Source organism: Quercus lobata, chromosome 9 (assembly GCF_001633185.2).
Source record: "Quercus lobata isolate SW786 chromosome 9, ValleyOak3.0 Primary Assembly, whole genome shotgun sequence".
In the NCBI taxonomy this organism is placed as follows: Eukaryota; Viridiplantae; Streptophyta; class Magnoliopsida; order Fagales; family Fagaceae; genus Quercus; species Quercus lobata.
This window is the reverse complement of record NC_044912.1, coordinates 7,999,950-8,027,057: the sequence shown is the minus strand read 5'-3', so window position 1 is coordinate 8,027,057 and position 27,108 is coordinate 7,999,950. Positions and strand designations below refer to the sequence as shown.

The 27,108-nt window shown below is 32.0% G+C and overlaps 1 protein-coding gene across 1 annotated transcript in view; it reads right to left on the bottom strand.

Annotated features, from left to right (window-relative positions):
• Window positions 1-27,108, bottom strand: part of LOC115960747 (kinesin-like protein KIN-14C) — a 108,118-nt gene that overhangs the window by 73,093 nt on the left and 7,917 nt on the right. The gene's annotated exons all lie outside the window — the stretch shown is intronic.

The window sequence follows — 27,108 nt, the reverse complement described above, 5'->3', positions numbered from 1 at the left end:
CAGAGTCTAGTTAGAAAGTTTACAAAAATAAATCATGTCTCTATGAATTATAAAAATATTGATTGGCAAAAAAGGATTTTGTTAAGTAAGCACAAACCTGAATCAAGTCCAATTCAACTTTCCGTAAATTGTTCTCAACCCCCTCTGAATACTCCCTTAATTTTGTACCTTCAGATAGTATGTTTGCAACTACCTACATTATTAGAGAGACAGGGGGATCATTAATATATAAACCTCTAAAAATAGACATGAAACCTTTTTTTTTGGTAAGCAACAAAAACCAATTTACATGATAAAACACGATGAAAATGTACAATGAGAAAGCAAAAGAAATAAAATAAACAAAGTATTGCAGCTTAAAGGGGCGTTGATAATAAAATATATATCTAAAGGAATGAATTTTCAAAGGAAATGATATGGAATTACTTACATCGTCATTTTTTGCATTCTTGCAGTTCTTGCTCTAGTCCATCCAATGATACATCATCACTGTCAAACATGAAAACCAAATGTATTTTCAAGATGCCATATTCAAACTGGAGGCTGAATCGTGTGGACTGGAGGCGGTGAGAGGGACTGTGGAGTGGAGTGGAGTCTGTGAGAGTGAAAATATGTGGGCTGTGGGGTATGTTGTAGGGTAGGGTTTTTAACTTTTGTTTTTATAGTTTAATTAGATATCTAATTAGTAATTAGTTTAATTATGGTTAATCTAATGATAAAATGAAAACATTGAAAGGCCGGATCATCCTGTCAAAAAAAAGAAAAGGCCGGATCGTATAATAAAAAGAAAGGCCCAACTGTTTAAAAAAAATATAAATGAAAAGGCCGAATATGTATAGGAGGCCCAAATATTTATAAAATTTATATTATTATATATTTAAGAATAAGACTTAGGTACTATTTTTTAGATTTTTTTCTTAAAATTTTGTCATGTGAATTTTTTTTTTCATAAATGGAAGTGTATCTTTTAATTTAAATAGCCACATGGCAAAATTTTAAGAAATAACCTAAAGAATAACATTTAAGGTACTGTATATAAGTTTTATCCTATATTTAATATAAAATATATTATAATATGATTTGGTTTGGTTTCGGCCAATTCGGTGCATTCAAACCTGCCACCAAAACTAAACCAATTATTTTCGGTTTTTAAAAATTTAAAACCGAAACCAAACCGAAATTTTGGTAACAAGTCAGTCGATTTCTGTCGGTTTTTTTGGTTTATCAGTTTTGTGCACTCTCCTATGTGAGAGGGTTTCAATTGAATAGAGACAAAAAGTCTATAAGCAGCCACAATACCACCATTAGAAGAGAGTGTTTAAGTAAATTGTCGCCACATGCCACCAGATCTGCTAGAGGAAGTGAAGGTGGAACTTAAACCTAAGGTGAAAGATCCTTTTTTTTTTAATATATAGGAAAGTGAAAGATCCTTTAAAAATAAGTTTGGTTTTTTTTTTTTTTTTTGGATTATGTTTTGGGGGTTATTCAAATTTTGATTTGGGTCAGATTATGATTTTTTTTTAGTTATCTCTTAGTGTGCGTGGTGATAGTCTTGTTTGAATGTTCAAAGTTTGTGCCTTTTCTTGGAGGGTTGCAGCAAAAGAAGGAAAAAAAACTGTGTAAATTTTTCTAAATTTTTCTTTGGTAGTTTTTTATAGAAAACTATTGGTAGTAGTGGTAGAGTGGGTCAGTGGCAGTGTTGTTTTTTATTGAGTCATTGACCTTTTTTTTGAGAATCAATTGAGTCATTGACCTGATCGTATTGTTTTGTCTTTTAGTTTGCCATTTTTTTATTTTTATTTTAAATAGTTTGACATCTTTATAATTATATAAAAGACACAACAAAGTATTTTATTAGGTAAATAATAAATCTTAGCAATAATCTTACTAACAAATTAGTATTTTGATTATTAAAAAAAAAAAAAAAGTATTTTAGTTATGATTTTTTTTAGCCCCCCTCCCTTGATAGTCTGGCTCCGTCCCGAACTATACAATTACGGAATGACATTCCAAATGATACTCTATTGCTATCACCTTCTTTGCCATAAACCAAAGAATGAGCAATGTATACATTCACAGCTACTCTAAAATTAGAAAAATCCATAGTAAAAAATTGTACCAAAAGCAAAGCAAAGCAAAGTAGTTGTCCACATTCCTAACAAAATTAAGAACGACAGAATCATGAAGCATGATGAGGATGAAGATACCAAATCGTCTAGTGTAGTGTAGTGTAGCTCTAGTGAATTGAAAAGGGCATCGTCTCACAATAACAACAATAGTATTAGAAATTTGAAGCTTACCAAATCGGTGGACCGGTGGCCATAGTATTAACGAAATGGCTCAAACTTCGAACGTCTCCAGATTTCAGATTTCAGATTACAAAAGAAAAGAAGTTGGTTCACGCAAGTGCTGGATCGGGTCATATGTTGAGAATCTAGGCTAGTTTGGGCTTAAAAGCAATTGTGGTGGAATAGGCTTAATGTTTAATTGGAGAGGCCCAGTGCTCTCTTTAATTAAACCAAAAAACGTGGGCTTGGGAATCTGGGCTATTTTGGGCTTGAAAGCAACTGTAGTGGAATGGGCTTAATGTTTAATTGAATAGGCCCAATTCTCTCTTTAATAAAACAGAAAAAAGTGGGCTTGGGAATCTGGGCTAATTTGGGCTTCAAACCAATTGTGGTGGAATGGGCTTAATGTTTAATTAGAGAGGCCTTGTGCTCTCTCTCTAATAAGAGCTATGGGATGAGATCTGTTGTTCTTGGTTATTAGCAAATAGAATAAATAAACGTGTGGTAAAGTTAATGACCTATGCGTTTTGTTTTGTTTTTTTAATGGTGAGAAAAATTATAAAGTGGTAAAGCTAAAGATAAGCTCTCTTTTTTTTCTTTTTCTTTTTTTTCTTTTTTTGTGAATGAAGAGGGTAAAGATATATATAATAATAATCCAAAATCACAAATAATAATAATAATAATAATAATCCAAAAAATACCCCCAAAAATTAATGAATAAATTCATTCCAAATGGTATACATTGATAAGTTTCAAAACTAATGTAGATTTGGTTAAGATCAAATTACATAAAATTTTAAAGGTCTTACACAAGACTAATATAATTTTGATACGTAATTAAAAAAAAAAAAAAACATAGATGTGATAGATTCAAAGTTACAATAAAGACTAACATAAATAAATAATGTGAGCATGAACGTTAAACTTAATTTTTTTTTTTTTTTTTGGAGAGAAAGTTTAACATCAAACTAAGATATCAATCGGTTTTTGGTGTAGGCATGGATTGAACCCCAGATATTTTATTCAACCATCAGAAACTTTACCAATTGAATTAACTGGAATCCACTTACATGAACGTTAAATTTAGATGCTCATACGACTTGTTATATCATTGTTGCAAGGGACCCACAAAATCTAATTAAATGATCCTATGACAATTTGAAAAATATGACTGCTAAGAAAAAAAGGTGATTGTCGGAAAATATTATTGTTGGGAGTTTTTTTTTTTTTTTTTAAACTATTGGTAATTTGAAAAATATAATAGTTTGGAATGAATAAAAATGAAGAATAAAAAAAGTTTTAAAAAAATGAATAAAATAATAATGGAGAAATGTTAGAGTGTCAATTGGAAAGTGTACTCGAAAATTAGTTAGCTAAAAATTAGAAGTAATTGTTTACGCTCCAAATGGACTAAATTACTGAAGATGTTTGAGTTGAGTGAATTATAATAAAGTATAATATAAACAGAGACTTTCATGGACTTACTAATGCAATGTGTTGTGTTTAGGCTAAAAATTTGTTTGAAATAAATGTTTTATATGACTTAGTTATTAGGCTCACTTCTGATATTAAGCCACATGCTCTTGCTCCATAAAAGTTAGACCAAGCTATCAAAGATTTCTCTAGAATAAAATCCATCACAAAACAAGCTTTACCCTTTCTTTTCTAAATAATAACTGATAGTCCATAAAAATTATTAAGGTCATCCATCTTAATGGACGATCATTGCGTCATTAGTAGGCCATCAAAGATAGATGAGTAACCGTCCAACACATTCAATAATGATCATCAAAGGCCTTAAATTCTCTCATCAAGACAAAGAACGTTACAATTAGGGTAATAATCACCCTCATTTATGTCCAACAACTACCTAATTCACCTATAAAATGGACAATCTGTCCATTTGCTAAGGTACGTCTAAAACTACTATAAAACACTATCTATATAGGAAAGATAGGGGCAGATACTAACTTAAGCATCGAAGACTCCCCCACCGGGAGCAACCTGGTGGTCTCTTCGATCTATCTATCTTTTATCTTGCAGGTCTCACAAGATCGTCTAATGCTCCGGATTGAACGAGTGACCCAACTGACGATTTTGGCATCATCAATAACAGTTAAAAAATGTTAATTTTAGGCATGCTTTCACATAATAATTTTCATTTTGTTCAAATAATTAAAAGTTTTTTTTTTTTTATCAGAGATTTTATTTTGTTACTTTTACATATTTGTAATTTTGTCATTTTATTATCGCTTGTCTTGTCTAACTTGTCATTGCCTGAGGAGCTTACAAGTTTTCTGAACATGCAGTTTTTTCTTTTTAAAACATTTAAACCTAAAGCATTAGTTTTACTATTGTTATTGTTGTTGATGTTTTTATTTGTTGTTGCATAAACAACCATACTTGGTTGAGGATGCAAAGATGTTGATTTTGGCTACCATCTCCACTAGCTATGCCTCAAAGAACTTGACCACCTTGAAGAAGTTAGATAGGATGAGCAAATTCAAACTTTCATAGCATTTTAGAAGTGTCCAACCTTCTACAGTAGCAAAGCCCATGACACAAAATTTAGGGGAAGTTAGATAGCATAAGCAGATCCAAACTTCCACAGACTTTAAGAAGTGCCTAGCCTTCTACACCAGCAAAGTCCAAGACACCAAATTTGGGGCAATGCACGTCACAATTTGCTACCCCAATTTCCACAATACCACAATTAATACAGAAAAAGTCCATATTCTAAAATATATTCTAATGCACTCTATAACTACGTCAAAATTCAATTTAACAAGTGCACTTTGTAAGAATTCAAATGTTTTTCCAAAAACATCATCTATATTAGCTTCATGAGAAATTACTTCATCAAATTTGAAACGATGGTTTTTCCCTACAGACATTAAGTAAGCTTACATTAGTGTCTTTGATAACAAATAAAAAAAAAAATTGTAAAGTATAAAAATTCATACCTTCTACTTTCAAAGCAATATGCTAGTCAGGAACATTAATTGAAGTTCCATCACCATCAACAGGCAACAAATAACAACGACAAAAAAACAGCAGCTTCCCTTTTAACTCCTACAATAAGAAAGAATTCATTACAAGTGTTTAATTACAAATTTTTATAAGCTTATGCTATTAGAAAATGATGAATTTAATCATTTAATCATAATTTTAACACTTCCTCACACGTGTAAGCCTAAGCTCCCCCTTAATAGGTAGGCTTGACACCTAGAATTTGTAACATTTTAGATGGAAGGTAAAGTAAAGAAGGATCTCCTACTTTGACACCTAGAATTTTTAATTGAAACTTTTTTTTATAAGAATAATTTTATTGCAATGAGACTATTTCATAAAAAAAGACACAAAGTAGCCAAAAGAATTACAAACAGAAAAATATTTACACAAAAAAAAAGTTTATTGCAACAAAAAAAATCATTGCAATAACATTAGAGTCATTACAATAGTTGATATGAGGTGTTGCAATAAAATTTGAGGTAATAAGTTTGTGCAACAAAAAATTTTGTTGCAATAAACTCTAAATATTTTAATGACAACTTTAATGCAATGATAGCAATGACTAATAAGCAATGTAACACAGATCATTAAAGAAGCAAAAACAAATATAACCCAACAACCAAAATACCTTATCTTCAACAAGCCGTGGAAGATGGAGATAAATCTCAAGTGGCTCAATGTCTTCATAACTGAAACCCCCATTAAAAAGCAAAAACAAACAAGACACATGTTAGTAAAAAGAATAAATGTCAAATTATTTCAATGATAAATACGTTGCAATGATATATTCATTGGGTCGGGCAAGTATATGTAGGGGTGTGCACGGTTCGGTTAGTGCAGTTTTTTTCCAAATTTATCACCGAATCGATAAAAATTGGTTATCCCATAATCATAACCGATGCACACTACCAAGGGTTGGTTTCCCGACCTATAGCGGTTCGGGTTTTTGCGGTCGGTTTCATTAGTTTAATCAGTTTAAATATTAAAAGTATTAAAAATGTTTTTCTACTTAGACATTACTCAATTGGACAATTAGTAACAATAACATAATAATAGTTTGACTAAATAAATGTTTTACAGTGAATTTATACTACCTCAAAGACTTACGTGGTTTATTTAAAATTTTAAACTTCTCAACATATTATAATTCATAATCAAACGCAAAACCCACTGGCTACTACTAAAACGAAACAAACAAAAAGCCAAATATCCAATAGTCACTTAGGTAGTTAGGCAATAGCTCATCTCAGTATTCAGCCAAAAAAAAAAAAAAAAGCTCATCTTAGTAGCTCAAAATCCTTAACAATAAAAAATCAGTGGTCATTGGTGAATAGTATGATTACCACTTTTTTGCAGATTAAAGAGTGAAGACTAAGAAAGTGAGAATAATCTCCCTCAAAATCAATATTCAGTGAAAGAAAAAACACTGTCAATACTCAATGAGACATAGAGAGAGAGAGAGAGACAAAGTGGTGTTGAGAAAATAAAAATTGGCTTACAAGTTATCGACAGTCCAGCACTATTACAGTGAGTAGCTTTGGTGCTGCACTGCTACTGTGCTAAGAGTGAGACTTGAAAGGCGAGAGAGGCTTTCTGTGGAGACTAAGATAAAATAGAGTATTTATATGTGAAAAGTAAAAACCTAGCATAAAATGTAGTCGTTTTATGCTTCTTCTTTTTAACAACCTAGTGAAACGGCGCCGTTTCACTATCTTCTTATGTTTTTTAACAACCCAGTGAAACCAAGAGATCCAAGACTCTATCTGTATATATAAGAATCGGTCGGTATCGGTTTATGGGTCGGTTTTGAAAATCATCTCCGACTGTGTCACTACACCGGCGTCGGAAGGGTCACCAGGTTTTGCTCACCGACATCTGCTCCTTTGGCCATACCAAATTTCGGTGCGGTTTGGTCAGTGAGCCTTGGTTTTGTCGGTGAGGTTCGGTCACTGCTCACCCCTATCAGGTTATTGCAATGATATATTCATTGCAATTTCGTATTTGTCATTACAATAAATTGTAAAAGAATAAATATCAAATTATTTTAATGATAACTACGTTGCAATAAACTATTAGTTCAAAATTTTGGTTGCAATAAATTTAAAAAATAATTTGTATCAATTTATTGTAACGATTTCTTCATTTTCAGTTATTGTAACAATTTTCCCTAATATATTAAAGCTTTTATTGCAATCGAAAATTATAAGTTATTGCAACTTATTATTGCTGATGCAATAATTTAACACATATTGCAACAATTTTAACTTGTAGATGTGATATTTTATTTGTGTAGTGACATATGAATTGACTCTATGAAATATTGAACACAATTACTATTCGTGAGTCCCGAAGCCAAAGACCACTCATAAGAGAACTAATGTATGATCAAAATGACAATTAACCAAAATTTTAGGGTGTAAAAATGAACTTTAGCATGCAGATTAATTAAGCCATCAGCATTACTTTCACTTTTTTGCTGAGTGCAATGAGCTCCTGCTTGATCTTCTCTTCTGCATTGTGAGTGAAAAATAAACTTATTAGTGCACACACACTATATGCATATTGTTTATTCCCTAAAGAACCATCAATATTACCTCAATTATTTCAACATTGAGTTGCTCTAGTTTCGAGTTCAAAGTTTCCATGAGCTCTTTTTCCTGCCTCACATATTTTTGAGATAGAAATCAATATCAAATAACTAAGAACTTGAACTAGAATTGCCGTAGAATTAAGAATCAAAGCTTGAATTATAGAGAAAAGTTAGTGAAACATAGTTTCTATCCAAGTCTAAAACTAAGTTAGTCTAAAACTAAGTTAAGTTACATAAAAAAATAAAAAATAAAACTAATTCTACTCTTACATAGAAGCCTATTTATAATCTTTAACTACTAGGAAATAATTACATCTAGGTTTACGGTTTAGAGTATAGGGTATAAGGTATCAAGTCACGGGCGGCTCTAGGTGCAGCCCAGGGGGTTCAAATGAACCCCTTGAGCTAGGCCCAAAAAAAAATTTGTATATAAATTTTTTTTTAATTTGATCCTCCTAAAATAAATTTTGAACCCCCTAAACTTAAATTTTTTTTAAGCCTAGCTTAAATGAATTTGAATATGATCATCTTGATAATATCTTGGTCTTTTTAAACATTAAAAAAAAAAAAAAAAAAAAAAAAAAAAAAAAACCCAATAACAAACCAATATGATCTAAAATATGGGGGAAAAAATAGTAAGCCTAACAACAAAACAATAATTTTTTTCATCTTAAATCTAAAAAAAATCATTTACATCTTAACAAATTTGAAATAAACTAATACATAAAAGTTTATTGTATTTAGATCTCACTTGGAGTTCACTTAACAACAATAATTCATATGTTGATTGTATTTAAAAACAATAGATGATTTGTAAGATTTAATCTTAGCAACAATAATTATTATCTTCATCATATTAATAAACAATATGCTAGGAACTTATAGTTTATCTTATATGATGAATGTTATGTTCATAATACGCTCATAATAAAGTCTAATTGGCAAATTGTTACTAATGAAAAAAAAGAGTAATTTCAATAGTGAATTTAAATTAGAACTAATAACAACTTATAACCTAAAATTTGTTAGAAAAGTGTTGTGAAAATGTTTTAGATGTAGCACTTCTCATCTTTTATTCTTTTGCTAGTACATATTATGAAAAATTTTAGAATAAAGAAATCATGTAGACCGCAAAATTCACTTTTTTTTTTATACCCAAAATACATCTTCTCACTAACCCCCCTAAAAATATATCCTAAAGCTGCCACTGTATCAGGTATAGGGTTTAGGGTATTGGGTATAGGGTTTTGGGTTTATGGTTTTGGGTTTAAGGTATAGGGTATAGGGTATATCCAAACCCAATCCAATAATTTTACCCCTAAGGCTGTGTTTGGTTCCCGTAAAATATTTTCCGGAAAATAAATATTTTTCAGAAATGCTATTTTCGGGAAAGAAAAATATTTTCAAGTGTTTGGTTGCATTATGAAAATTGTTCTAGAAAATATTTTCATGTGTTTGGTAACATTCTGAAAATGCTATTTTCCACCACCACCCACACACAACCAACCACCACACAACAGAAAAACCACCAAAACACCACCACCCACACCACCACAACAACAACAAAAATCAAAATCACAGAGAGAGAAAGATTGGTTCGTGGGTTTCCGGCGAAGTCAAAGGGTCTGGGTCGAAGATCGGTGGGTCAAAGGCTCTGGGTTTGTGGCGTGATTTGAGCTCTGGGTTCGCTAGCAAAGTCAAAGATTGGTTCGTGGCGCGAAGGCTCTGGGTCGCCAGCGAAGTCAAAGGCTCGTGGGTCGAAGGCTCTGGCTTTGGGTCGAAGGCTTTGTGTTCGTGGCGTGATCTGGGCTCTGGGTTCGCCGGCGAAGTCGAAGATTGGTTCATGGGTTCGTGGCGCGAAGGCTCTGGGTCGCTGGTGAAGTCGAAGGCTCGTGGATCGCCGGCGATGGGCTCTCTCTTCTTCCTCTCTCTCTCTCTCTCTCTGTTTTCCGAAAAATGAGATTTGAAGGTAAAATAAAAATGGAAATGATTTTACACCCTAACACACGGTCAATTGAAAAGCATTTCCAGAAAATTTATTTTCCATGCGCAACCAACCACCCGCATTTACAGAAATGTATTTTCGGAAGTGATTTGAAGCCAAAACAAACACAGCCTAAATATTCTCTTACCCAACTAGCACTCAATACTCAATTATTATTCAAATTTTTACCTATGGATACCTATACCCAACCAATACCTTGTTTTTTGGGTTTTTATTTTTATTTTTTAATGATGGAATTTTAAACTAACTTTTTTTTAATAGTAATTTGCAAAGAGCTTGTATATTGGACTTTCTTATAGAATTAGCAGTTGCCCTTTTATGTAGGTACACATTTGGTCAAATTAATTAGGAATTAGAGCACAATCCACAATACCGTTTAGGGAGACTCATTAATTAACTAGTCCTAAACTACTTTATAGAGTATCAAGAGTTAGGACTTGGAGTGTTGAAATATTTTGGTTCATAGAATCAATATTGGGCTATAGAATCTACAATTAACACTTGTATGTTGTTATGTTTAAATGCTCTGTAAAATAGTTGTCCTTATCCAGATATTTGCATGAATTTTGATTCTATACCACACTATTTTCCTTGTCACCCAACAGTTATAGTTGATGCAGTTCATGTTGTTTAGATGTTCTAAGAGATGAAAAAAAAATATTCATATGCATTCTATTTAAAAATAATAATAATAGAATAAATAAAATTTAAAAGAAAAAAATCATAGCTATCTCCATAAACTATGAGAATGAGATTCCTAGCATAACTACCAATAAGTTAAAGGTCAATTGGCTCTTCTTCCCCCTATTTTCCTTGTTTTCTTCTATTTTGAGGCAATATCAGGTCCAAAAAATAAATTTGGAAAAGTTTGAGTCAATTCCTAAATGGATGAATTGGCTCTTATTCTTTGGGTATAGGGTCTCTACTCTTCCAATAAAACACTTGAGGCTGCCTTTAGGAGCTAAATTTAAATCTCAAGAGATTGGGAAATCCTATTTTGGGGAAAAAAGTAATTAAAAATTTTTTTTTGGAGAGAGAAGGCTAGAAAGTTGGAAGAAAATTTTATTTTTCTAAGGCGGTTGGCTCGCACAAATTTATTTGTAAGAGTTTTTTGGTTTATCAGAATTTGTGCTTACAAGCTGTCATTATGTGTTTCAGTTAATTCAATCGGTAAAGACGTAAAGTCTTTTGTTGTCAAACAAAAGATCTAACGTTCAAATCCCACCTATAAAAAAATTGATAGAATTCAATTAAGTGTTGAAAACAAAGGCTAATTGCAGAATCTGCATTAAGTTAACATGCTTGTAGTATTAAAATGACATTCAGGGATTTTCAAAGTTGGATTTACTAGGCCTTTGCTTTGCATTATTGATGAATTGACTACTCATTTTCCTGATGATTTCACTTTCTGGTCTTATAGTCAATAGGTTACATTCTTGTTGAATATTGATAAGAGATTGTAACAAAATCAAAATAGTAGAGAAAAGAACCAGACAAATTGTAGCGTTTGAATATGAGTGATAGACATAATGTTGGCTTTTATTGCTTGAACATACCTCAATGAGACCATTCTAGTTCCCTCAATAAATCAAATGAGAGGGCTCTTCTTATGGAGGTTTCTAACTAAAACAGGACATAGCTTCTCTTTTTCAACTTAAAAATATCTTGTGTAAATTAAAGTTATGACCCTTAATTTGAAAAACATTGCATTGATTTTGCCATAGCTTCTCCAAATTACATTTTGTGACTAATTGTAAAGCAGGTTTTGGTAAGTGGTTGAAGAAACAAAAATTCCCTTTTTCCAAATTTATTGTGTCAAACTAAATTTTGCATACTTCTTGCATGATCAAAGACCATGTTGAAAGGCAATCTTGTTGAAGAATATATCCCTAAAGAATATTATCCTCCACTCACTAGGCATTTTGTTGACACTTAAAATTGTTTTGTTACAATGAGAATTTTAAATTTATAAGTTGTAATTGTTGATACGGTTTTAAATTGTTTAGATGACATTTTTAATTGTTGTCTTATTTTTATTGAACTACCCTAACACATTGCATGGATTGTATATTTACCAATTGCAAGTGATATGCTTGCAAATGTTTTTTGGTCATATGTTGTACATGTTAGCCCCTAGTTCTGATTTACCTAGGTGATTTACAACATACCAAGTTGCATTTTACTGAAGAATATTACTATTTTTGGACCTCACTACTTAGTTGAAAGCATGTTGACCATAGTTTTCCTTTGTAAGATTATACCCTCTCAATTAGTCAATTGCTATTGCTCTAATGAAATTGGGGAATTCCACTTTGATACGTCAGTTACATTAATGTTAGGATTAGATGGGTATATTACTCATATGCTGTCTTTGGGGAATTCGGAGAGTTAATCAAGGTTTTATACTATTCCTCATGGTTCTTGCATCCTCATGGTTAAAAGTTGTTTCTTGCATGTGCTTGCGACAAGCTATGCGTCAAGAGTAAAATCACTTTATTCTTTTGACCTTTAGATTAGTTCTGGTGGATGTTGAATCAATCAGCCTAAAACATTCATAGATCAACTTTTACTCCTCAAACTTCCAGTCTTCAATTATTGCTCAGTTGGAAAGCTGGATTGCTTCAACTTCTTCTTTCAGGACAACAAATGGTATCAATCTTTGGGATCAGGCCGGACTCAAATTTTTCATGTCTTCCATAAACATCATGGTTCCAAATCAAACTGGTGATGGTGATTTCAAATTGGAATTCCTATGTTGTCCATAAACGTTCCTGAATCTTTGACATTTTCCCCTACATGATGTCCTTCAATCGGTCATTAGTGCTAAGAAGTTTATGATTGTGTCAATATGATATGCTCAGCTCAAATACAAACTGCATTATGTATGTCTATAGTAGGCCACATCTTTCTATAGTTTGAATAAAATTGAAAAATATCTTGGGAAGTTTTTCTTTGTCGTTGTAGAAGAGATTTAATTAGGGGCCACACATCAAATAGAAGTTATCGAATCATAATTATGTATTTTATTAAAAATATATATTGATTCATTTTGAAGAAATAATGAGAGACCTTATTCAAATAAGGAATAGGGTTGAAAGTCAATCAAAGTCTGTGTGAATTATTTAGAGAAAAAAAAAAAAAAAAAAAAAAACAAACAAACAAATAGAAAGTGTGCGAATTAAGATATAATGAACAAACTATATATAAAAAAAAAAGGAATGAAAATTTCATTCTTTTCAACATATTGAACCATTAAATTTTTATATAGTTATTAAAATATTTTATTTATTATTATCCAATTTTACCCATGAACTAGTTATAGACCTGTGCTTTGCACGGTTTCATCTATTTGAAAATTTAGAAATATTGTAACCATAGACTTTTTTTCAAAAGTATTGAGAGTAATACCAAAATTCTTAATATAATAGACATAGTATTCTTGTAAAGATTCCCCAAATAGATGAACAAAATTCTTAATGTAATAGACATAGTATTTTTGTAAAGAATCCCCAAATAGATGAACAAACACATACTCAATTATTCCTATAAAAAAAACACATTCTATTATTGTTATATGAATTAGTAAACAATTAGTAATTTAAATTAAAAGAAATAAATTGTCTATTATCATGAGATTTATAATTAGATTTAAGCTCAATACATATTTCATTAATTTTTTTTATTTATTTTTTTACTTGGACTACCTAAAATGTTTAAGGGGAAGAAAATTTTTTCTTCGCCATGAAATTTATAATTAGATTTATACTTAGTGTGCATTTGGCTCCAGTTTAAAAAGCCAGCTTATTTTACTATTAAGCTTATTTTTGGTAGTCCCACTATACTATTTCAACTAACTTTTACCTTTATTTACAATACATTTAGTAAAAAGTTTTCAGTTTTAGCAAAATAAACGGATCCCAAACAGACCCTTAGTGTGTTTGGCAAATATTAAAAAGCCAGCTTATTTTATTATTCAACTTATTTTTGCTACTATCCATGAGCCCCACTGCACTTTTTGGTACTATTTATAGGTTTCACTGTACTATTTCAACTAATTTTTACCTTTATCTACCGTACTTTCAACAAAAATTTTTCAGTTTTAGCAAAATAAGCGGATTCCAAACAATCCCTTAAGACATATTTTGATGTTCATTTTCATTGCTTGCATGTGTATCTTATAAATCCACGATTGGTGCTGAACGCCGATACCAAGAGAGACTGTTTTACATCGCTCCTCATTTTGTATTATCATCAATATGTTAACTGTTAAGCATTGAGAAAGTATCCTACAACCCACTCTCTTGGTCAACACTCTTATTTGGTAGGACTGACCAATGGATGAATGACATGTGTGTCTTTGGTTGGTTTCCCCAGCTTTGTTTGCATAACTGTGGTCTAAATTTTGATCCATGAAGTTGGTAAGTTAGGTTTTGCGAAAAGATTTAAGCACTAGAACCGGTTGGTTATAAGGTTCAAGAAGGTTTATCAATACAAGAACAAAAAGTTTACGTTCAAATGCAAAAATCCCTTTCCTTTGTGGCGTTTTTTACTCGAACGAAAATTGATACTTTTAGATCTAGTTTTATTTGAGTACTACTCATTAACTAAACATTCTTTGCACCAGTTTCACAGATCATAGCATAATAGTATGTTTTGTTGTTTTGTCATTAGAAGATGAGTTAGATGAGGCTTTAATATCAAGTTCCACACGTTGCATATTTGACTCTTCCAATCCCCTAACTCATGTCGTCCTTCATTTCAGACCCATGCTCAATCTAGCAGCTGGAATTAGTGTCGTGATCATCATCGAGAAGTCACAACCACAGGCATACATTACTGTTCATAGTGAGCTTTTCTATATCCAATCACTCCCTTACTTTGTCATCGCCAACGGTCTTTCCCGTTTTCCTTTTCCAAAGTCAAAATATATTTTACTCCATTTATACAAGAACTGAATGACTTTTAAGAAATTTTTAGTTTTTTTTTTTTTATTTTTAATATATATAATGATTTTTGTTAATGGGTTTTGCTTAAATTTGATATACTATTATGAAGTTATGTCTTCTCATTTCTGCTCGGCCCTGAAAATTTGTTAAATTGCTGGTTATGATGAATGTGTGCGTATGGGTGTATGAGTGGCTCTAAAGGTTGTCTTTGGTATAACATGTTTGAAGATAATGAGGAGGTGAATTGGCTGTGTGAAATTAGTTGATTTCCCTAACTTTTTGTTTGCATAACTGTGGTCTAAATTTCGATCCATGAAGTTGGTAAGTTGGAGTTTTTGCTAAGCGATTTAAGTTGAATGAGTGAAACCATGTTGGAGAATCTTAGGATTTTCAAGTATAAATTTTTGGGTATGAAAATGGTAGGTGGTTCTCAACTTTACCAATTTGAGGATTGAAAGCAAGGGGGTGGTGGTGTGATCATTGATGGTTTATGCTAGTCATGTCTTTGGTTCAGTGGAGTTGATTTTCGTGTGAGTATGAAATCTTGATTTACAATGTGGATATTACAAATTTTGTTACAAGTCTTTACAAACTGAAGTTTTATCTATATCCCCTAATTTATATCCCTAGATATATTTTTATATATCAAAAAAATGTACAATGGGTATGAAAATGTTGGTGGATCTTTTTATACTCACTCAGTATAAACTAGGGGATATAGATAAAGCTTTAATTGGAGAAGCCCAGTGCTCTCTCTCTCTGGGCTTAATGTTTAATTGTTTATTATAACCTTAAATGCAGGCTACCTAGACAAGCAAGCCTAACTTGATGAGGCATAAGGATAAAGGTGATAGCAGAGGATAAAAAACAATGTTATCCAATTAAACATTGAGCCCATTCCACCACAGTTGCTTTCAAGCCCAAACTAGCCCAGATTCCCAAGCCCACGTTTTTTTGGGTTTTATTAAAGAGAGCACTGGGCCTCCCAATTAAACATTAAGCCCATTCTATCACAGTTGCTTTCAAGCCCATAAGGTTTGATTCATCCTTATGTGTCTGCCTCTTGATTCATTTACGAATACATTATGCTCATTCCTGTTATATGATGACATTAATCGGTTCATCAGCCTCCTGTTTGAATATGGCATCTTGAAAATACATTTGGTTTTCATGTTTGACTGTGATGATATATCATTGGATGGACTAGAGCAAGAACTGGAAGAACGCAAAAAATGACGATGTAAGTAATTCCATATCATTTCCTTTGAAAATCCTTTTTTGCCAATCAATAGTTTTATAATTCATAGAGACATGATTTATTTTTGTAAACTTTCTTACTAGGCTTTGCTTTATGTTAACCAGAAAATTGTCTTATGTAGCTCATAGTTCTATGAAGTTCACAACATAGAAGTGATAGATGCTTTGTTGCCAGAAATCCTATAATTATCCACATATTAAAAAATAGTGTAAAGAGGCTTCTCTTCTATGTCAGGAAGGCTTCTCCACTTATAGATCATATTATATTGTGCACGAAATTTTTTGTTTCTTTAATTCGTAAGTTTATATGCACTTAGCGAGTTCTGTGCAAACACTTTGTGGAGCATTGCTTCCTTTTGAAAAGCTTATTGTCATGAGATCATTTAGTTGGTGATTTTGGTGTTGATTCACCATCACCCTTTTTCATAATGAATTATGGAAAGTTGGTTTTAGTGTCTCATGAGATTCTTATTGCTGAATGGTTTGTTAGTATAGTTATCCAAGTTAAAACTATAGTGATGATTAACAAGTAGACCATGCAGTTATTGTAGTGTGATTTATGTGTGTGAAGTTTTGAGAAGCTTTGATATCAGATCTGGAAGTTTATATTGCCGTATCTACCATTTATTCTAGTAGTTTCATATTGACCAAGTTTCATGCCACTGTCATTGTTTCCTTGTGCCAACTTTCTTTGACTGGTTAGAATTTGAACCAAATATTATCTTTTTCTGTCCCACCCTTTGTCAGTTAACTGCATGGCTCTGTTATCATTTTTATCCTTGTACTCCAGACACATTCTCATTCTCTTAGAGTTGGCAAAGTAAGCCCTGCCTCATCTAGTTAGGCTTGCTTGTCTAGGTAGCTTGCATTTAAGGTTATAATAATTAGGTGTAGCACTTGGAGCTAGGAGTGTGCAACCAACCCACCAACCTGCTAAAACCGACTTAATCTAACCCAACCTGCTGGGTTGGGTCGGTTTTTAGAGGTTGGTGGGTTGAGTTGGGTTGGGTTATGAAATTTGTTTTTATAGTGGGTTGGATTGGGTTCAAGTTATAAGATTTATAAATTCACCTAATTCAACCCGACCCACCTATATTTAATATATATATATATATAATTTAAAAAAATATATTATACAATTTTGTTATTTACTTTTTCACCGATCTTCCTAAATAATACTCAAACCCTAAATTCTCCTCATATAGTTTCTATTGATTTGGTGTTATGCTCATGATTATTTGGTTATAAATTTGTTCTTATTTGTGGCAATGTTGTTCTAATTCTCAATTTAATATTAATAATAGTAATTAAAAAAAATCTGTCCAACCCATGGGTCCAACTTGATCCACTGGGTTGGGTTGGATTGGAAATTTTTTTTTTTTAATCTATTATGGTGGGTTGGGTTGAAAAAATCCCTAAACCCAATCCATGCACACCCTTACTTGGAGCTAATGGGCCATGAAGGAGGATAGCTTTAGTGACATACACTTTGTGATGAGCTCTGGTTTATGGTTATTTTTTGGTCATTATTATTAATTAGATATTTTTAATTCTTTAAAATGGTTGTTATAATTGTGTTGGACATTTTAATTTGTTCTGCTTAGGTTTTGACCAATTTAAAATAGTTCAATTTGTTATTGTTAGGTTGTGTGCCATCATGGGTTTCACAACTGGCCTAAACTTGCCCTAAAATTGCTAGTTTCCGACTTTAGTTACCTTAAGTGAAGCTTTGGCCATGGCATGTGCATGATCATATCTCCTAAGTGAATAGTTGGAGAAGCATCAGATGTTGCATGTGTATGGGGAGGGTTTGTGTGAGAGCATGTGTATGCACATCAAAAGAATAAGACTTTTTTGACTTGTTAGATTGCTCATCATTTTTGTTGTATTGCTCTTCTATGGCACCATATTAGATTATAGAAACAAGATTTATTTGGTAAGAACTTAAATAGAAAATGTGTGTGTGTGTGTGTGTGTGTTTTTTTTTTTTTTTTTCATTCATTGGTAAAGATTTGTGTAGCAGAGATACTCTTTAGAATCCTTTTTGAGTACTCTTTTATTTTATATTTAATAAAGATTACATGTTTTTTATTGCATTAAAAATTCTTCTTCAACATTGCAGGATTACATAAAAGAAAGCAATAATTTAGTGTCTCTTCATGATCAAATTCGTGAATATGACAGAATCTTGTCACAGATGGAAACTCTCCTCAGTGGATTTCAAGTATGTTGTCCCTTACTTTGCAATAAGCAATTATTTACTTGCTTGCAGCTTCATTGAGACTGTCTTTCATTTATTTTATACTGATAAAATATATTTTGATGGATTTACACAATTAATCACCCTCTAATAAAACATATTGGCTGAAAATGTAGTTGCATATATGATATATCTTTATTATAACTGTCACTTTGCAATGATCATAATTTTTTTTTTTTTTAATTCTTGTACATGTTGACAAAATTATAAACGTTGTTTTTGCTCAGGGACAAGATTATATTCATTCTTGATTTTAGTAGCAGTTCCTGGTTATAAATCACTACCTCACATAAATACCATAAGTTATACTTGTTTGCCATTAGTTTATGACAGTAAAATTTCTCTTCGTCCCAATATCGGTTACTTTTTGCAAGTAAGCTATTTATAAGCTGAAAAAGATTGTAGGCATTAGCTTTATATCACTGCTGCTTTAAGGATGTCTTAACCAGTGCAGTCATTTTTTCCCTCTCCTATACATCCATTTGTAAAAAATGATAATGTTTTTAATTCAACTGTTATAAAGGCTCTCTTTGTTTAACTTTCTTTTTACAATGAATCTTGCAGAATTATTTGTTGTTGTTGTGTTGTTTTGTCTTTTATCCTCTTCTTTTAGTAATACCCCGGGGTTTGAATTCTACTTTTCAATGAAGGTTTTCTCCCTACCATTTTTTTTTTGTCCCAGGTTGAATTTGGTTCCCTAAGTTCAGACATAAAAGTCCTCCAAGAGAAGTCTATAGATATGGGCCTGAAGCTTAAGAATCGCAAGGTGTCATTGTTTGCATGAGTAGCTCCGCTTCATTGTTTGGTTGGAGTTTAAATTTTGAGAACCACAGAAACATGCTTGTGGATCTATTAGATGTTAATGACCACTAGTCAGTACAACAAAAACATAAGAAAATTTGTATTTGTTTAAAGTTCCTCTTAGGGGTTAAATGTGCTTTTTCAATGATATTTTGTGGCAACAATTTCTCAGCAGGGGATTAAGCTAGCTGAGTAAGGATTCTTCAATTGGTACTTTGTATGATATGACCTAGCTGGATTGCATTCCTTGTCTTTTTCAATGACAAGTTTCTTTCTCTTTTAGATTTATGCAATTTTTGTAATTGATTGTCTACCCCAGTATATCTCCTGTATACTTGAGTGACTCTTTTTGCTCATTTATATAATCTTATTACTTATCAAAAAGGAAAGGATAGAGGGTGGGGGTTCAGACTCTGGGACGATTTTCGAATTATTATTGACCTGTTTGTTTTTGTGCTGTGATAACATTTTACTTCTTCTTGGAGTTAAAAGAACACAACCGAAAAAACTGTGAAAATGTGGGGAAAAACTTTTTTGAAGTTTTTCTGTCTGAACAATTTTCCTGGAAGTGGGCCATTTGAGTAATGCCAAAGTGACATCTCTAAATTATTGTTTATAAACCTTTCCATTTCTTATGTTCTATACAATATATGATTGTTCTATGTTCTATGTTCTATAAACAATCGGCAGAATCAAAATTGGCAAAGTTTGTTGAAGACATCATAGTCCCTCCAAGGATGGTTGACATAGTCGTTGACGGTGAGGTATTTCTAATTTTTGTAGAGCCTGCTTTTTTACTGTTACTGTCATAATTGCTATTATTACATGTTTGTCTTATTGGCTCTTAGCTTTCAAACTTGCTCACAGATGGTCTTAGCCTTTGTTTACATGTCCATTACTTAAAAAAGGAGAACTTAATGCGTGGGAAAATGTGTTTTACTTGAAATAATTAATTGTTGCTCATGTTCTCTCTCGCTCCTCCCTTATTGTATTAGTGATTCAATCATTGCATGATGGGTTACTTATCAAAAAAAAAATTCATTTCATTGCGTGATGGGTTATTGTGGATTGATTGTGGAAAGATCTGGTCACCTGCTTCATTTGCTGTCCATCTTTTTTTTATTTAAATTGCAACATCTTTTATAAATATGTATTCTAGTTAGAGTAGCACTTTCTAGATGTTTTATGCTTGTATACATGGTTTAGGCTCTTCTGATATTCACATGATAGGTTATAGTTGATTTTTTAATATGTGGGTAACTCAATTGAGTTACAACATACGTCCTTGAATGTGCATGGTGTACAGTCCATGTTGCTTATTGGTTAACATAGTGATCTGGGAGATTTTTGTGTTCCATTTCTTTTATCGCTGTTAGCATACTTGCGGTGGAATTTGTCCGGGTCAATGATGAATACATGAGAACTCTTGAGATTCTGAGTAAGAAGCTGAAGTTTGTAGAAGTGGATCCTATGGTCAAAGCTTCAAAAGCTCTAAAAGATGTTCAACCTGAGCTAGAAAAAGTTAGGCAGAAAGCAGTTTCAAAGGTTATTGACTAGAATTACCGAATGCTTTGGTTGATGATGATTATTCAATTTCTTGAGTTGATGTATGTTTTAAACCTACCAAAATATTAATGTGAGACCCCCCTCTACAATGTCATGCATATCATATATACTAATCTGCCCATGTACATATTTGGATACAATATTGTTTGCATGGACTGTTTAAGTATCAATTAGTAATAGCAGTCCTTATTGTGCACCAGAAGAATCCCAAGCTTGTGACTTGATGAGTTAACACTAGTGACCATTTCAATCATTTATGTTAGAATGGACTATAATTTGACATTTGTAAATTGAATAGTGGTTATTAGTAATTATGTTTGATACTTGAACATAATTTTGTTGACTGTATTAGTTTTGGTCAACATTTTAATCTGTATTTACTGATAATCAGATATTTTTAGTTTGCTTCTACAACTGAAGTAAAGTTTTGAGGTAATTGCTAAGGCCAACGATTTCCTCAAGGCCAAGGGTAGGGATAAAAGCTTTTTTCAACAATTCTTTTCTTAATTAGCTTCAACAGAAGGTAGCCAATCCAAATTTCATTCATTTGATAAGGATTCAACATGTACATTGTATAGTATTGAGGCTAGAATGTCTTATTAGTCAAATTTGAACAGTGACCATTTTGTTCTGAGAACTTTTTGGAATTACAGTGCAAGTCAATACATTTCAACTACATCACCTATGCCTTCTCCCCAACCGCTGTGGATTTAATTGAGTCAGAATCTCTTAAGGACAATAATAATATTCTATTTTTTTTCCCATAGTTTGGACAGAAAATATGGTGAATATAAACTTCAAAAAATGTTTTGATATGGATATTGAAAAATATCTATTGCTCGTGCAATGATATCACACTTTTGAACATGCCTACATCCAATTGGTATGGCCTAACAAGGTATAGGAAAAGTAAATCAAACATTGTCATACCCTAAGAATGTGGCCTAAAGCTGAATACAATAAAGAGAACCCTAAAACATGGTTCTAAAGAAAAGGCTAAAATGGTGAGAGAGAAAAGCACTCGAGGAGGCTAAGCCCCCTATCTACTTCCTTTTTTGCGCTTGCATCTTCTAGCTTGCATTTGCCCTTTTTTAGCTTGTGTCTTGGGAGTTGCACCCTCGCTCCAAGTGTGTACATGCAACAACAAAAGAAACACCAAGCCAGTAGATAAGCCAAAGAAAAGACAAACAAACAAAAGGTAGCACACAAAGGGGCAAACAAAGGAAAGCACAAAAAGGGTAAACAAGTATGTTATCAAACAAACATGTTATTGTACACACAATTTTCGTAAAAGATAAATCACACGATCATGAAATAGTGTAACAAATAATCAATTTGTATTTGATTTGTATATATGTTAGTACAATCCTCTGTATGAATCTTTACAATGAAATAGTAAAATAAATTTCTCTGATTCGATCACCAAGAAACATTACGATCCGAAGGGGCTATGAAGCTTGATCTTGATTCGTGCTTTGATGTCTCCAAGTTGAATGAATAGTTGAACGTGCTTGATTTGATACGAGGGCTGTTGGCTTGATCTTGAACTAGGTTAAAGGAGAATCCCCACTTTGTTTTGAAGAACCTTGATGAACAATGAAATTCTTGTAAACTTTAGAGATGACTTTCTATTTTGGCAGAGTGTCGGTAGTGTTTTCTCTCTAAGTGTTCTCATTTTTCTCATATAAGAAACCTCTATTTATAAGCAACTCAATAGTATTTAATTTGGAATTTTCTCTTAGCATTTATTGAGAGTTGAATTATGAATTTAATTTGGTATTTCATTTAATAAAAACTTTCCATATAGGTCTTTTCTTCTGACGTTGCCATATGGCTTTCTTCATTTGATGTTGCCACGTGGCTTGATTTCATCAGCTAATCATCCAGGTCATTAATTGGATATTAATTTGATCACAAATATTTTATCATGAACAATCGGACGGTTGTGAATACATCACAAAATTTTGATGTCTACAGTTATCAAGCAAAAAAGGGTGTCCTAAAAGGACAAATGTGGGTTTGGATTGAGGTCCATAGTTCCATTATATTGGAGTATAAACGACACAAGTGTGCCATCAAGCAAAGTTCCTAAAAGGGACTCAGGATCTCAGGTACAAAAGACAGGTGTGAACCCACACGAGAAGGTAAGTAGGAACTAGGCTTGATGACACAAACAAGCACACAAAGACATATGCATGAACATATAAACAAAGGTGCAAAGATGCAAAGATGCAAACAAAGCATAGAAAGCCAAACGAGATGGCACAAAGCAAGCAAAGCGAGCACAAAGGAAGCAAAGCATGTTATCACACAAAGGGGAAGGGTAAACATGTTATAAGGCACATAGAGAGGCTAATATGAGAAACCCCAACATGCAAGACTAAACAAAGGAGGAAAAAGGCAAGAGGCAAGCAAGCCAAACATCATGAAGATGTGTCCTCACATATGGTTGCATCCAAACAAGCCACCAAAGGGGTGGATGCAACCAAACAAGCAAGTGGTCCCAAAGATCAACAAGCAACAAACCCACAAAGGGAAAACAAGCAAAAACATGGAAAAGAGCCTAGATCTAAACAAACAAGCATGGATCTAAAGCAAAAAGCATGGACATGGGCAAACAAAGCATAGACATGCACAAAGGAAATAATCCAAACCCGTTATTGAGAAATGGGTGTGTGGATGTAGGCCTAGACCACAAGATCTAGATCTACACCCTACCCAAAAGACAAACACAAGAAAAAGGCAAAAGCAAGAGATATGAAGCTATAAGAACTTAAAATCATGATGTTTGAAAATCAAGTCGTTTTTCACTTTACACATTTCTTTGTAACCTTTTTATTTGAAATGATTTACACATGATATCTATAAGAACTTAAACGCGAACCCAAATTGACAAATACCTAAAAAATTAATCTGGGTATTTCCTCTTTTCCTTGTAAATCAAATAACCAGTATTACATAAGCAATCCCATTTGAGTAAGATTCACGCCAAACCCAGGTCACAAAATGCAAGAAAATTAAACCCAAACAGGATATTCACATAAAAATTAAATAAAATAAAAAAATCAAACCCAGGACAGATTCAGAAGCAACCCCATTTGAGTAAGATTCACTCCAAACCCAGATCACAAAATGCAAAAAAATAAAACTAAAAAAGAACAAATCGAAAGTTACCTGTGAGAGATGGAGTCAAAGCTTTAATCCCATTGCTTTTGCAAGCCCCCATCCAAAATAAAACCTCTTATTACCAACACTTTCAGGAACCCTAAAATACAAAAACTTGAACAAAATCAAAATGGGTCCTTAAAAAAACTAGTTTTGCTGCTTGTGAGTACAATTCAAGCCAAACCCACATCACAAAATGCAAGAAAATCAAACCCAAAATCTGAAAGTATTAAAAACCCAACTAAATTAAGGGGGAAAAAAACCCCCACAAAGAGAAGGATGACTTACATACGTAGAGATAGAACTGGGTGAGATTGAGACTTGGGAAAGTAGCTTGAGTAAGATTCACAGAGCTGAGAGAGGCTGGAGAGCCGAGGGAGGCGGAGAGAAACCAAAAGAGTAGGCTTTATTCACAAAAAAATCGGGTCCAGAAGCTTATTTATAAGACCCGACATTGACCCAAACCCGAAAATAACTTGACATTAAGGCTCGAAACCCGACCTGAATATTCTCAGACTCGTCCAAAACCTATCAAGTCGGGTCGGTGGGTCGAGTCCCCTGCTCAGTTCTACTATTAGGAAATGATGAATTTAATTGTTTAACCATAGTTCTAAAAGTAAAGACTCATAATACTAGTAAACAAGGAAAGAGGAAAAATTAAAATATTCTAGTCATCATCTTCTTTCTATAAAAAAATTAAAAAATAAAATAAAAAGAATTCGGAGGATTAATTTGACAAAATTGAAACTTTTTTTATAAGAATAATTTTATTGCAATGAGAGTACTTAAAAAAAAAACAAACAAACAAACAAACACAAAGTAGCCAAAAGAATTACAAACAGAAAAATATCTACACACTACAAGAAAAAAAAGTTTATTGTAATGAAAAAAATTGTTGCAATAACATTAGAGTCATTGCAATCGTTGATACAAGGTGTTGCAATAATATATATATATATATATATATATTATTGCAATAAACAATTTACTGTTTTGAATATCTATATTGACTATTACTTCACAAATTTTATTACAATATATTGCAAATAAATTACCAAAATAAGTTGGATTAAATTATTGCAATGATATTTTTATTGCAATAGATAATTAATTCATTTTGTCATTGCGAAAGATTATAAAATAATTGATATCAGGTTATTGCAATGATATATTCATTAAAATTTTGTATTTGTCATTTTAATATATTGTAAAAGAATTAATATCAAATTATTGCAATGATAACTCCATTGTAATAAGCTATTAGTTCAAAATTTTCATTGCAATAAATTTAAAAAATAATTGTAATTTTTTTAGTGATTGTAAAACCAGTTTTTTGTAGTGGTTGTAATTTTAGATCTCCAGTATAAACTTTAGTTAGTATAATTTATGTGAACTTTTTGATTCTTTTTTAATAAATATTATTGCTCATAAAAAAAATGTAATAAAACAAATTCTATTGCACTCTATAACTACGTTAAAATTCAATTTTACAAGCAGTAGACACAAAATTACCTTATAGCCATCAAGTGCACTTTGTAAGAATTCAGATGTTTTTCCAAAAACATCATCTAGATTAGCTTCATGAGAAAACGCTTCATCAAATTTGAAATGATGGTTTTTCCTACAAACATTAAGTAAGCTTACATTAGTGTCTTTGATAACAAATAAATAAAAATTGTAAAGTATAAAAATTCATACCTTCTACTTTCAAAGCAATATGCTAGTTAGGAACATTAATTGAAGTTCCATCACCATCAACAGGCAACAAATAACACCTTCAAAAAATAGCAACTTCCCTTTTAACTTCTACAATAAGTAGGGGTGTGCAAAAAACCGACGAACCGAAAAAACCAAAAATTTAGGTTCGGTTTCGGTTTTATTATATAAAAAATCGAAAATTTCGGTTCGGTTTTCGATTGCAGATTTGAATGCATTGAATCGACCAAACCGAACCAAAATATATTATTATATTATATTTTATATTAAATATAAAATATAAAGTTTGTAGCCAAAATAATTACAAACAGAAAAATATGTACGCACTACAAGAAAAAAAAAGAGAGTTTATTGTAATAAAAAAAAATCATTGCAATAACATTAGAGTCATTGCAATAGTTGATACGAGATGTTGCAATAATATATATATATATATATATATTGTTGCAATAAACAATTTACTGTTTTGAATATCTATATAGACTATTACTTCACAAATTTTATTACAATATATTGCAAATAATTGACCAAAATAAGTTGGATTAAATTATTGCAATGATATTTTTATTGTAATAGATAATTAATTTATTTTTTCATTGCGATAAAATATGAAATAATTGATATCAGGTTATTGCAATGATATATTTATTGTAGTTTCATATTTGTCATTGCAATAGATTGTAAAAGAATTAATATCAAATTATTGTAATGATAACTTTGTTGCAATAAGCTATTAGTTCAAAATTTTCATTACAATAAACTGTCAGCTTTACAAACACATAAATGTCGTACCGAGTGCACAAAGATTTACACACATGCATAAGGCAAAAAAGGGGATACCAACCATCCAAAACATCAATCACAAAAGAAATTTCATACAACAATGTAAAGCAAACTACTTTCTTGAAATGAAAGACAAATAGTAACGGAGGAAAAATGGTGAAAAGAAAATATGTTTTAGAAAACTAAGTTGCTTAGAGAAAAGAAAGAATGAAATAATACCTCATAGGCAAATTTCTTGGATTCAAATTCAACTAATTACAATGAGGACAGCCTTGTTTATTTATAATTACATAAGCAAACTGCTAAGTTAGTTACAAGGACCCATCATGTGGCTGCAATGGAATTGACCAAAGGCTAACTAACTTTTCTAACTAACTAATAGGCTATTGCACTTATCACTAACAACTTATCAGCTAACTAACTTTCTGTTACATGTGATAAAGGCTATTAAAAGCAAAAGGAAACTACTTATTATACAACAAAAGCTAGTAAGAGATAGATTTAAAAATGAATTGCATCAAATAGGCCCAATAAAATTTTGATGCGTTGACCCTTTATGTCTTATAGTTATGCTTCCAAAGTCCAAACAAATTTGGACCATGGCCCACAATCTTTAGTGGGCACCAATTTAAAAGATCGAGCCTCTATGCTACCATTGGACTTAAAACGGCAAGGCCCACCTCGCTAACATTAGAAAAATCATTCCCCCGTCCCACCCC